This window comes from Protopterus annectens, chromosome 1.part2 (genome assembly GCF_019279795.1).
Source record: "Protopterus annectens isolate FY-2018-M chromosome 1.part2, PAN1.0, whole genome shotgun sequence".
In the NCBI taxonomy this organism is placed as follows: domain Eukaryota; kingdom Metazoa; phylum Chordata; order Ceratodontiformes; family Protopteridae; genus Protopterus; species Protopterus annectens.
Window position 1 is genome coordinate 661,156,655 of NC_056727.1, and position 13,265 is coordinate 661,169,919.

General features: G+C 41.5%; 1 protein-coding gene across 1 annotated transcript in view; it reads right to left on the reverse strand.

Moving 5' to 3' along the window:
• The window catches only part of LOC122790656 (solute carrier family 22 member 6-B-like), a 496,093-nt gene that overhangs the window by 95,626 nt on the left and 387,202 nt on the right, over window positions 1–13,265 (reverse strand). The window lies entirely within an intron of this gene.

A 13,265-nucleotide genomic window follows, 5' to 3' on the forward strand; every position in this document is an offset into this window, starting at 1 on the left:
TCTTGCCCTTTTTTATGTTTTTAAACTTGCAATGTAACTTGGTTTGTTATGATATATGTGTATTATTGTTTGGCGTCATCTTTTTATCATGTGTTTGTGGAGCTTTTCTCCTCGGGTCTCCACTCAAAATGGGCCCCAGCCCAGTGGACTATCCAGGTTAACAAAGGACAAATAAATAAATAAATGTTCAGACCTCAAACTGACAGTGTGCAAGGTAATGCATGTGGTGTATACATATTCAGTAAGGATAGATACACATGCAAATCTAGTGAAACACCATGCTTTCCAGGAGACACTGCAGGGGCTATTCACTGCTGGAAGGGCAGGTAATCAAGTCATTGTCAGCTACAGGAGCAGCTCCATGAATTCAGACACCCATTGTGCTTATTTCCATGTATGTGTGTCTATCAAGATATATTAGCACACCGTGCTTTGGGGTGACATTAAGTAACCACCAACTGTGTTGGTTAGTCATGCTGAAGCTCACTTGCCCACAGGTTACTCCACGTCCTTAACTACAATCCCCTGGGCCAGTGGCATGACATCTCCAGAAGGGGAGGTGATGTAGTGCTTTATTTATATCCCAATATGGGTGACCATTGCAGCCCACCACTGTAAGGTCCTCTCTGGTGAGATCTGAACACATATCAGTGTCATTAGAACTATCAGACCTAAGCCCCCTTGCAGACAATACAGAAATATACTTCAATAAAGCAATGCATTACCTCCTATGGGATGGCTTACATAGCATGACTGCACCCCCCCCCTCAGGTGGGATGGGCAAGTATGCAGAGCTCTACACTTATGCATTATGTAAGCAGCAGTGCAAATGCATAGACTCGGCTGTACCTGACAGGAGGAACACAAGCTCCTCATGGCACAGCAAACCTGCATGATGGACAACTGCCATTAGGAGGATGTACAATAACAGATGGACATTGCTGTGTGACAGTTGGGGTGAGTATGCCTCCTAAAATGGAGGCACAACCTCCTCAGCTAAAACAAACACATAGTGTTTGTGTGACATTGTGTAGAAACAGTATTTGACAAACTCAGCCTCCCTCACAAAGCAGAACCACAACACACAGTTACATGTGTAACCTTAGAGGACAGGCCAAGATTGTCCGTGAACTCATACAGAATGATACCACATATACTGGGTCTGTACTCATAGCTAACCTGTTGTCCCACAGGTTCTGCATCAGCTTTACTCCCCTGTCCTCACCATGTGTGCCACATGACATTACTACAACCTGTCCCATACCTTCCATATCTACAGAGCAGGACATAACCGTCCTCTCTATAGGGTATACACAGCCTCTATTGGACATGATAGCATCCTAGGCTGAGTCCTGCATGGGATCCACTATGGAGTACTAGCACCATTGAGAACTCCTTGCAATCATACTGTAACCACTGGCTGCATCCCAGCTGATTGGACAATGGCAACTATTATTCCCCTGCACAGAGGTGGCACTTCCACAACCACCGGAACTATAGACCTATTTGCCTGAATAGCCATATCTGTATGGCCATGGACCAAATCATCATGGAGCTGATCAGAAACATATATGCGATCTACAAACAGTTGACTGTACACAGTCTGGATGTCTGACAGGGAGATCATGGCTGTTAAATGTGGTGGACATGTCCGAGGCATTCATCAAGGATCTGTGTGAGAGGATATCAGGGCATACAACTCCCTGGATGGAGCCAAGCCATGTGACTCTATCCCCCACTCAGGCATCACTGGCAAAAGTACCCCATAGGCATCCTGAGTAATATCATTATAGGGGTCACTAAATGGCTCATTGATGCCACACATACTCAAAATAGGGAAATCCGCCTGCAATAGCTGATCTATAGACAGCAGTGTTCAACAGGGCTCAGTCCTGGGTCCTGTACTACTTGGGATCCACTTCATCATGATACAAGTGAATACTGATTGTCTGTGGCTGATGATGTTGAATAATGTCTCCAAACTGTGAGTGGCCAGAGACTGTTTGTTATGTCAATATCCTGCAAGAGGGTATTGATGAACAAATGCCTGTTGATAAACTATTGGCTGTAAACTCAATGCAAATATATATGCAGTATAATTTCCATCAGTAACACTATGTTCTTGGTAAGTAGAACATCAGTCACAACATGTGATGTACATACTCCGGGGTGATAGACTCAGGCACACAGGCCTGGCCACACAGGTGTACACCTAATGTACCTGAGATCACCATGTCTCCCCAGTGGTAAGACAGGAATCATATGTCATAACTGAGGGCACAGTCACCTGAAAATGACATACTCATAACCTCCATGTACTCTTCCATAAGCATGCAAATATGTGAGTGCAATCACCATTTGCTACTGTACCTTTCCAGGCACTACTAGCAATTGCACACAACACAATATTCCCTCATAAGGGAATGTCATGTCTTCAGTATCTGTCCAATGGGCTTCACCTGACATCAGGGGTCATTGTAGCCTGTGGCATATAGACTACTCAGAGGTGATCTCTGCCTTACATATGGGACAATGTGTGATCCTAATTGATTGGATATGCTGCATATCTGTAGTTGGCATGGTATGTGGATTACTGACTGTAAGGACATTAACCTGGTATGTGACATTAGTAATACATGCTGGTGGGAGAGACTGTCTAGCAGAATTTAACACACATTTAGAGCAGGATCCTACCTAATGGTAAACCCAGCACCTCAATGGACCTTGTCAGATGCCATCTGTATGATTGGCTGGGTGACTGTAATTTCACCACAGGGCTTCTGCCTGTATCCTTCATGGACAGGGGCAATATGTGCTGATCATGTAAATAAGGGTATAAACTTGGCTTGGATTGTGAAGGTTGTAGGGCCATTATGCTGCTAAATCGCAAAGATCCTGTGATTCCATAAGTTGATGTAAAATGCTGTAACAGCCACACACACAAACCTGGTTACATTGAGGGTAGCATTACTTCCACTTACTGTTTACAGGACTCAGGAGAGCACACGCACTCTGCAAGTTGGCTGCATGCAGATCAGAACATGTACCTATCTAATGATACACACTATAGATCACAGTAAATGATGCAGACACTACACCACAAGTATGCTATTACTATCTCTTTGGGACATCTCATGCTTGATAACATCAGCAGGTTTAGTTGTGGTCAGGCATTTGGAGGCCCACATCACCTGCTACAGCCAAAATACTGCAAAACCCTAGCTCTTTTTAAGTTACTGAGGTGATCATATTTTTGTTGTATGGAGATATACATACACACACACACACACACACACACACACACACACACACACACACACACACACACACACACACACACACACACACACACACATACTGAGTGGCCTGGAGGGAGACTAGAACCCCTACCTAACTACTGTTACACACTGTAGATCTCAGTACTTATTGCATGCGCCACTGCTTAAGTCTGACATTACAGTGGCAGCTGGAAGTGTCAAGGTCAATTAAATCAGCAGGCCTTGTAGAACAGGGTGGTTTGGACACTGGCAGCAACTTTAGGGCCAAAAAGTGCAGAAGTATTGCAGTTTCATAGTCAATGAGGGATTCTCAGTTGTTTTGCAGAGGGATACATGCACATGCACACACACACACACACACACACACACACACACACACACACACACACACACACACACACACACAGCCTGCAGTGAGAGTAGAACCCCTACCTAACTACTCTTACACACTATAGATCACAGTATTTATCGCATGCACCAAGGCTTAATTCTGACATTACAATGGAAGCTGGTAGTCTTAAGGTCGATGTCATCACTAGGTCTTGTAGAAGAGTGTGGTTTGGACACTGGCAGCAACTTAGAGGGCCAAAAAGTGCAGAACTATTGCAGTTTCATAGTCAGTTGTTTTGCAAGGGGATACATGGGTGCACGCACACACACACACACACACACACACACACACACACACACACACACACACACACACACACACACACACACACAAGCACACCAAGTGACCTGCAGTGAGATTGGAACCCCTACCTAACTACTCTTACACACTGTAGATCACAGTACCTATCACATGCGCCACAACTGAAGTCTGTTTTAGATACGACTGCTGAAAAACTACTTGTGGATTACACAAACTAGGCTTGTGTTGAACAGCATCTGAGGCATGCAAAGTGAAATTGCTTCATACTGTTATCTGCATCTGGTAGCCTAGCAGTCAGATAAGTGTTATTTGTCCTAGCTATGTGGCTACAGTTACCAGTTTGGATATATGTGGCTGTTTGCATTCAGATGGGCATGCCTGTGAGCAAGAACAATGTGCCCTGTCCATGTGGATGTTGGCAACATTATACATTACACCACCTGCTCACCTGTTGCTGTATGTTTGGTGACATCCAGCAGGCACAAGGATCTGTACGTAAGTGCATTATGTACTGCTGAACCCTTACTTTGGATCCCTTGAGCAACATTATAGATGTGTGATAGTGAAGCACCACTCACCATTATAGGGGTATGTAGATCAATACAGACATCCACACACATATTTATGTATATAACTGGGATGTATACAGAAATGTGGCTGTGTGTGTGATATATATATATATATATATATATATATATATATATATATATACATATATATATGTTTGTGTGTGTGTGTGTGTGTGTGTGTGTGTTACGTAGATATATGGGGAGAGACCTGAGATGTATATTTTATATATAACTATATATAGGTATATATAGGAATATCTCTATTTGTATATTCATACAGATAGATATACTATCTATGGGAGACGGAGATAGTGACAGACAGACACGTATACATATACGTATCTATGGGTTCACTTCAAAAGCTCGCAATACTGAAATCACGAGTTTCAGTAATTTGAGCCCAAGAAGCCAAAACCACATAATAGCGAAAGTTTAGATGAGTGAAATTCAAAATCTCGAACACCGGAGGTTTCGAATTTCACGCTTCTTAAAATTCTGTTGTGGGCATGTATTCAGGTAAGTGTGTGTGTGTGTGTGTGTGTGTTAAGAGGTTTGGGTAGGGGCTATGGTGTGTGTCAGTGTGTTTTGTTGCTGTGATGTGTGTGTGCGAGGAGAATATAGCTTGTGTGATAGTGTGTTTGTATGTAGTGTGACCTCGGAGTGAGAATATTTAAGTAGGGGAGTGTGGGGGGTGCAGGGGGGCTTGCCACCCTCCTTTCATGTAGTAGAGTGATTGTGTGTGTTTGTGTGGTGGATGGTATGTGTGTGTGTAGTAAAACCATGACATTCATAACCTCTGGTATTCGAGGTTTTGAATTTCACGGTTTTTAGTTTTCGTTGTTTTGTGGATTCAACTTCTTGGGCTTAAGATACTGAAATTCAAGATTTCAGTATTTCGAGCTTCTGAAGTGAATCCGTATTTATGTATAGACATAGCTATACATAACAGATAATTTTGGGCAAGGGGAACCAAATTGCGCTCTGTGTAACTAAGTGTATGAGCATGCCCAGTGGGATTGTCAGTAGTTATAAACTGACTCCAGGCCACACTGACCTGTACTCCAGTCCAGGATTTTGTGTGTTACAGACAGTGACATCTATCCCTGTGTTTGGAGTACTGCACTTCAATTTTTTTTATTTTTTTTATTTTACATTTGTTAACCGAGAGAGTTTGACTGGATACAAGTCCATTTTCAGTGGAGGCCCGAGGAGAAAAGCTCCAGCTACATTCATTTTTAACATTAAAAGCCATTACTTGTGACATTCATTACAGGCAGACTAACATTGTGAAACTAAGTGACACATATTGTATACATTCTGAGTAATTTTGAGAGCAACAGGTAGGACAGTGTAAACACATTCATAATTATGAGGAGCATCACATGGAGTTCATTGCAGTAGCTACTAGACAAATGGATGAGCAGTTAGTAATGCTCTCTTAAAATGCCGGAAAACATTTCTTATCCTGTAGTAATATTAGGACTATAGGTAGGCTGAGAAGGTAGCATATTTTAGTGTGGTGCAGAGAGATTAGCTATATACTAGAGTTTTATCCAGGGGTGAGGCAGGAGCAAAGCCTGTTGTTCATGAAGTGAGTTTTAAGGAGTTTCTTAAATTGAGTGATGGAGTTGTTGGATGTTAAGTGGGCAGGAAGGGAGTTGTAGAGTTTAGAGATTGAGTTGTTGTAGACACATTTTCCTGCCTCATTGTTAAATTTGGTGACCTATAGGTGATTTTGGGTGCTAGATCCTAAGGTTCTAGTAGTGGTGTGAGGGTGAATTAAAAGTTGTAGTGCTGGGATTTTGTCTGAGTAGTTTAATATTTTGTGTACTAGTGAGAGCTGATTGCTTTGAAGTATTAGTGGGAACTTTAACCAGTTAAGTTTGATGAGACACTCACAGTAATGAGTTCTATAGGATGAGCCTGTAGCAAATCTTGCTATCTTATTGTAGCATGGTTTGAGTTTGTTTAGATCAGTTTTGCGAAGGTTAGTGAGCAAAGGGGAGGCATAGAGTAATGTAGATAGTAGGTGTGTCCTTGCTATTGTTATTTTTGAATGGCTTGAGAGATAGTGTTTGTTTTGATAGTGTAGTCCAATTTTTTTATGAACTTTTATAGTTTGAGCAATGTGTAGATCAAATTTAAGGTGGTTGTCTATTTCCACATCTAGCAGTTTGGTGTGATTGGTAGGGGTAATAGTGGTATTGTTGTTGGAGATGATAGTAAAGCTGTCAGTGTGTGAAAGGGATCTGTGGGAGCTAAAGAGAAGTAATTTAGTTTTGGATGGGTTAAGAAAGAGCTGTTGGTTGGTGAACCAAGTTTCGGCTAGAGAGAAGGATTCTTGTGTTTGGGAGAGGAGGTGATCTAGTGTGGGGGCTGCACATATAATAGTGGTGTCATCTTCATATTGTACTAAAGAGGCTTTGGATGTGGTGGATGGGAGTTGGTTGGTGAACAGTGTGAATAGTAAAGGACCTAAGATGGTGCCTTGAGGGACCCATAGGGCAACCAGCAGCAAGGAAGATATTTGGTTTTGCTACTTTATTGCTTGCTGCCTACCAGATAGATAGCTCTTAAACCAAGAGGCAGAAGATGAACTGAGGCTTAAGGTCGAGAGTGAGTGAAGGAGTTTCATATGGTTGACCATATCAAAAGCTTTGGATAAATCTAAGAATGTAGCAGATATGATTAGTCCACTGCATTCTTCAGCAGTCTGATGTAATTAATATGTGACAGAGGTTTGTAATGTTACACCACACACAGACTGACAGTCTGTCAAAAAACCAACATAATACTACTCACATCCAAAAGATATGGATACTTGCCGATCCAGAACCAACAATGCCATCACGCATGCTAACTTCCCTAGTCCAGTGAGCCACACAAACTTCCAGGCAGAGGGTATTCATGCATCACATAATCAACATCATCATTATGTGCATTGCTATTCCTGTGTTAAGTGACGCATACAATGTATGATCAATTTCTATGTTACTGCCATGAGATTGGCTGGACTGGTGATATACCATTGACAAGTTACTATTACACCGCATGTTCTGCTGGGATACACAGTGTAACCCCACTGTTTAACATCTCCCTTGACTGATGTGATTATACCACGCGTAAGACCTACTGACTAGTAAAGGACACATGATAGTGGACTGGGTATCTGTAGCCCCATGTGGATGTTACTTTTGTAAAAATAGCCCACTATATTTACTTGCATAAATATAGCAGATCCATATGTACCATACCATATCATACTAATCCTTACAGGTACTGAGTAGGTTAGAGACGTACTTTGCAAGTGCAGCAGTTGACAGAACTGTAATTCAGGACTGAGTCTGTCTAATACAAGCAGTACACAGCCAATACATGGATAGATACTGGTTGTGTGGCATCAAGTCTGGTATATGTAGGAGTAAGGTGTCAGACCCTAGGTTTCTAGACTGTCAATATATGTGCTGTGCGTTGTCTTTTAGCCAAAGCCATGGTGTACTGAGCATACCTACATTTGCCTACAGGATATCATCAGGGGGTTCTTCCTCTGAGTCCTCCTGTGACTGTCGCTCTAGTGACCTAGGCACTGTTGGGGGGCTGTGTATCCCTTCCCTTTGTTGATCCTGCTGCAGCTGTTTCCACAGGATGATATTGTGTAGCATGGCACATACTGTGAACATTTGTGCACATGTGGCTGAAGAGGACTGCAGGGCTCCACCAGCTATATTGAGGCACCGAAACCATGACTTCAGAAGCCCAAACACACACTCTCTGATGTTCCTAGTTTGTGCATTGCCTCATTATGGCGTTCTTCCATAGGTGTGTCTGCATTTCTGATGGGTCTCATCATCCATGGTTCCAGGGCATAGCCAGCATTCCCCAGTAAATGTCCGTATTGGATGCCCTCCCTAGCATACATCTGGTACAGCTGTGATGCATGCCATATATGTGAGTCATGATAACTGTCAGGGCTGCCAGCACACACATTCAGGATAATCCCCTGGGCATTGCACATGACCTGGCACTTAATGGAGTGGTACCCCTTGCTGTTGACATGGATTCTACCCTCTTCACCAGGTAGTGCTTCGATGTGTACATGAGTGCAATCAATGGAACCCAGTACTTCAGAGTAGTGTGCTACGCAGTAGAAGTGTTACATATTGCTGGCCTTCACCTCAGTGGTGAGAGGAAAAATATGTGCTCACTAGCATGTGGCAGCATGCCATCCAGGAACTGGTGGAGTATTCTGGATGCAGATGCCTGTGAGACCTCCATCATGTGCCCAGTTGGTCTTTGGACATTACCTGTAGCTAGTATCCTAAGGGCTACACATACCTTTGTTTCAACTGAGATGGATTCCCCTCTGTTGGCTCTGGGTCTGAGTTGAGGATGCCAGAGCTCAGTGAGTTCCTGTAGTATGTCCCTGTCAACCCAGTAGTGCCCTACAATCTCCAGCTCATGTAGCTCCTGGAAGCTTACAATGGGCCTGAACACTCTTCTCCTTCTCTACCTAGGCCTACTGTCAACAGCAGCAGCAGCACTGACGTCAGCATCTAGCACATACAGACCTCCAGCAGCCCCTAGCATTATCTCAGTTAAAATTCCCAAGTCTGCACTCCAATGGTCCAGAGTATTGGGGGAAAATCAGAATGTAGGGTGTATGCATACTTTATACAACTCTGCTGTATGTGCTGAATGTGTGATTGGCTAACTATGATGCATTCCACCTGCCTACACTATAATTAATTTAATGGCCCTATTTCAGTGTGCCACACCATGCTCAGCTCTGCACCTAGCAGCATAGCTTATACTAAGGTCAAAATGTTTAATTGAATAGATCCGGTTTTGAGAACATGCTCAGTCAGGTGGCGAGCCACGCAAATATGTGCACCTAAGCTTAAAAGAGCTTGGAAGTGAGGAGACACACCCCACTGATGTCAGCCACATCCTGTGTAAACATCAGTATGGTGTAAGATCTTACACAAAGAAGATATGTGGACACGATTACTCCTTTCTGGTATTTAATAACCCCACCTCATTTGCATACTTATCTGTGCTGACAGCCTAGAAACTACATGCTTCATAGCCCTATCACCTTAGCAACAGCAGCAGGGCATCACTGTAGGGACCCCATGCAAGCTCCTATAATACATTTCTCTCACATACTATAAACTTTTTTTTTTCCTACTTTTTTTTCTATTAAGCTTCTTTGCGCACTGTGGCTCATTACGCACACATGGTGAGATTATTACAAAAATATTAATTTAACTTATCCCCTTTAATCTTTCTGACATACAGACTAACAGTTCTGCTCATATGTGTATGTGGTCTTACATTTTCAGGGGGGTTTATGTCCACATTTCTACACTTTTACACCCTCTTTTGTCTGTCTAGATTTCTGTATGCAGAAGTTTTCCGTGTACACTACAGACACTGACACAGGATCTGAACAGCTGTCTTTCTGCATGTTGGATTGCTCTACCTGCCTCATTTGCATGAGATTCACCTGCTTATGAGGCCATTTTCATATCTTGAAACTTTCCGTGTTTACGTGTGCATGCCCCTGAGCAGCACTTACTGAATCTAAAAATGCTTGCACCTATATAGGCAACATAGCACGATGCCTACACAAAAAAAAATATATAGGTTTTATTGAATTCCCCCCTCAGTTTAACATCTCATCCAAAGAGTGCCATACTCAGGATTGCAGCACCCCTTTATGCTGCACTGCACTGTCAGCAATCCAACTACCTGGTGTGGGAATAGAACCCATAGCCTTCTGTATCAAAAGCTAGTGGGCTACCGGTTGCAGTACTGACACTGCTTTATCACCACTACCTTCACCTTAATTTATGACATTTACTTTTTGTTTCTTTCTCCTCTCCTTTTCAGCTTTTCTCTTGTACGCTTTATTCAGATATTTATCTTTTATCTTTTTCATGTGTAAATAATTTTCAGTTCAGTTATGCTTTTTCTTGATATTTGCATACCAAATGATCTACTGTTTATGAACAGCTGTACAGATATTTCCAATAATTATTTATGGTGATTAGTGGTTTAATAATAAATATAGGAGGTACCTTCATGCATTAGAATTGTATATAATTCTTCTTTTAGTGTATTAAGCACAAAAGGCAAGACATTGTGTTATGAGCTACCTTTCCCTAGTACCTGAGCAGGGAACTCTGTAGTTCATAGAATTTTATATGTACCTCCAGTAGTGATCTGTAGATTTGCTGCCACATTATTAATGGCATAATTTGTTTTGTGTTATAATTTTCTCCTAGTTACACCAGTTCTAGCTCAATTCAATCAGTAAACACATCATTTAAATTGCCAAAACAGCTTACAGCCACTTGCTCAGAATACCTGAGCTTGAGCCACAGCTGCTCAAGCAGACTGACTAGAGTTGTCCTATATCTGAGCTCGAACCACAGCTGCTCGAGCAGACTGACTAGAGTTGTCCTATACCTGAGCTCGAACCACAGCTGCTCGAGCATACTGACTAGAGTTGTCCTATACAATGCAATGGCTTTCTATTGTTATCAAACTATAGGCAGCACAGCATGCATTCTGGTGAAACACTGAGTCACTGAATCAGGCCCTGCAGTGGGTCTTGCAAAAAGTAATCGGTTCACAGTGTGTTATAAGTGGGTGTCGATCAAATTTTGTCAATAAATCCCTTCTCAACCAAAAGGTCTAACTGTCCACCAAATACTCACACCTTATATAAATATATATATATATATATATATATATATATATATATATATATATATTTATAGTGATCCAAGTTGAATAGACATTTTTTTAACAACACTAATGTCAACATGTTAAGTCAAAAATGCTAATGTTGACACGCTGCTGTGCATACTCAAAATACTAAATTTAGACCATGCAAATCAAAAGCCTTTTTTGGGGGGGGGGGCAAATCCATCTGCACCCCACATCCCATGTTAATTTTATATACTAACTCAGAGATGGCACAATCCCCAGGAAAGGCCAAATTCCCCAACCTGGGGAATTGTTAGTCTCACACAAATATCAACCATCAGTTTTGTCTACCAAACTGTGTTGGCAAAACAGACTGACTAAACCTCAAATCAATCAACAACAGTACTATCATATATAAAACAGGCGCTCCCTATACCCTGTAAAGGTAATAATTATCCAAAGGATAAATATAATACAGAAGTCAAAAACTCTTCAACAGTACCTAGCCTGAACATTAACATTGCCCTGTTCATTTCTCATTTCTCATATTGTTTGTGTCTTCCGGCTTTTCCTGGTTAGGGGTAGCCACAGCGGAACTCTGGTCCGCTAATGATTGGCAGCAGATTTTTATGTACTGGCTTGCCGGGCCTAACGCACAACCTTCAACGAAGGAACGCCCATTCACGCATTTTGCTACACAGAAGACGCTCTAACTGAGAATCGAATGGACAACGTCTAACTGTGAGGCGACAACGCTACCGCAGCACCACCACCGCAGTATTTCTCATTTCTCATATAAACTGACTAAATTACAAATTACTTACATACAGCTCTGCACCACAGTAGTAACACGATAACTTCATGGTCACTTCTAACTCTGTCCACAATAACTCTGCAACTGGGAAGTAAGCAAGTTGCATGGAGATGGCATGAGTGTGTTAACATAATTGCAGTCTTATTTATTAGTTTATTTAGGAAATGCTGTGTACAGTATATAGAGGCAAAGTGGGTACGGAAGTGAAGTATCTATTAAAAGGTTTTAGTGTTTAACCTATTTACTATTTTTGAGTATTACTTATGCATAATGCTTACTACACATACAGATAGCCAGAAAGACAGTTTTAAAAATAAAAATAGATGGATGAATAGTTCAAAGATAGATATATAGACAAAATAGATACCTAGAAAGATAGATGGATGGATGGATATTTTGCTTTACAAAAGTCACTGATGTCGATTTTAAGTGATTATAATATCAGAATATGAAGTTCAAGTTCTGGAAGCTCACCATTTAATACTTATTTCACATGATTTCATGAAAGGTGTGACCTTAGATTAAGAATATTTAAATTGTGGGATTGGGGATGCACCCCTTAAATGGAGTTACAGGAGGGCTTCCTTCTGGAAAATGGATATCTATTCATTTTTTCTAGGTAACTTTCTAGTTATAACTGCTCCACTTTGATGGCATAATCCTTCAGTGTTTGCATCACTCACTTTTGCAGTGGGATCTCAGACACACAGCTAGATACTCAGATATTACTAATGGTAATGGTAAATGGTTGATCATTAACCCCCAATAGTTAGGCAGTAGTTAGAACATAATATGGACTTCTCAGAGTCAAAATGGGCACCTTGACATTGATGCTCTTCATATAAATGCTATCCAAAATGGCACCCACAGTCCTCTAGCATAGGACCTCATGTCTACCAAATTGTTTGAATATGACTAAGTGGTATAAATATAGATTTAAAAATGCAGTATTGGTTGTGCTATTCAAATGGTAGGTCCAGATTAAATGTGGTCAGATTGATGACTTCATTATTCTAAAGGCTATGCAATATGCTGATACAACTCAAATAGGCTACTCTCAGTTGTTGAAGGGCTGCCCTACAGATTCTTTTAGAGATTTTCTAATAATGCCAAATAAAGCATTTGATATATACAAACATTTTATGTGAGAAAAGCAAAAATAGATGCATGTGCTTTTCTGGTTTCCCAGCCATGCACATTGGCCTGCATTTTGTATTGCCATTCTTCATGATAACAAT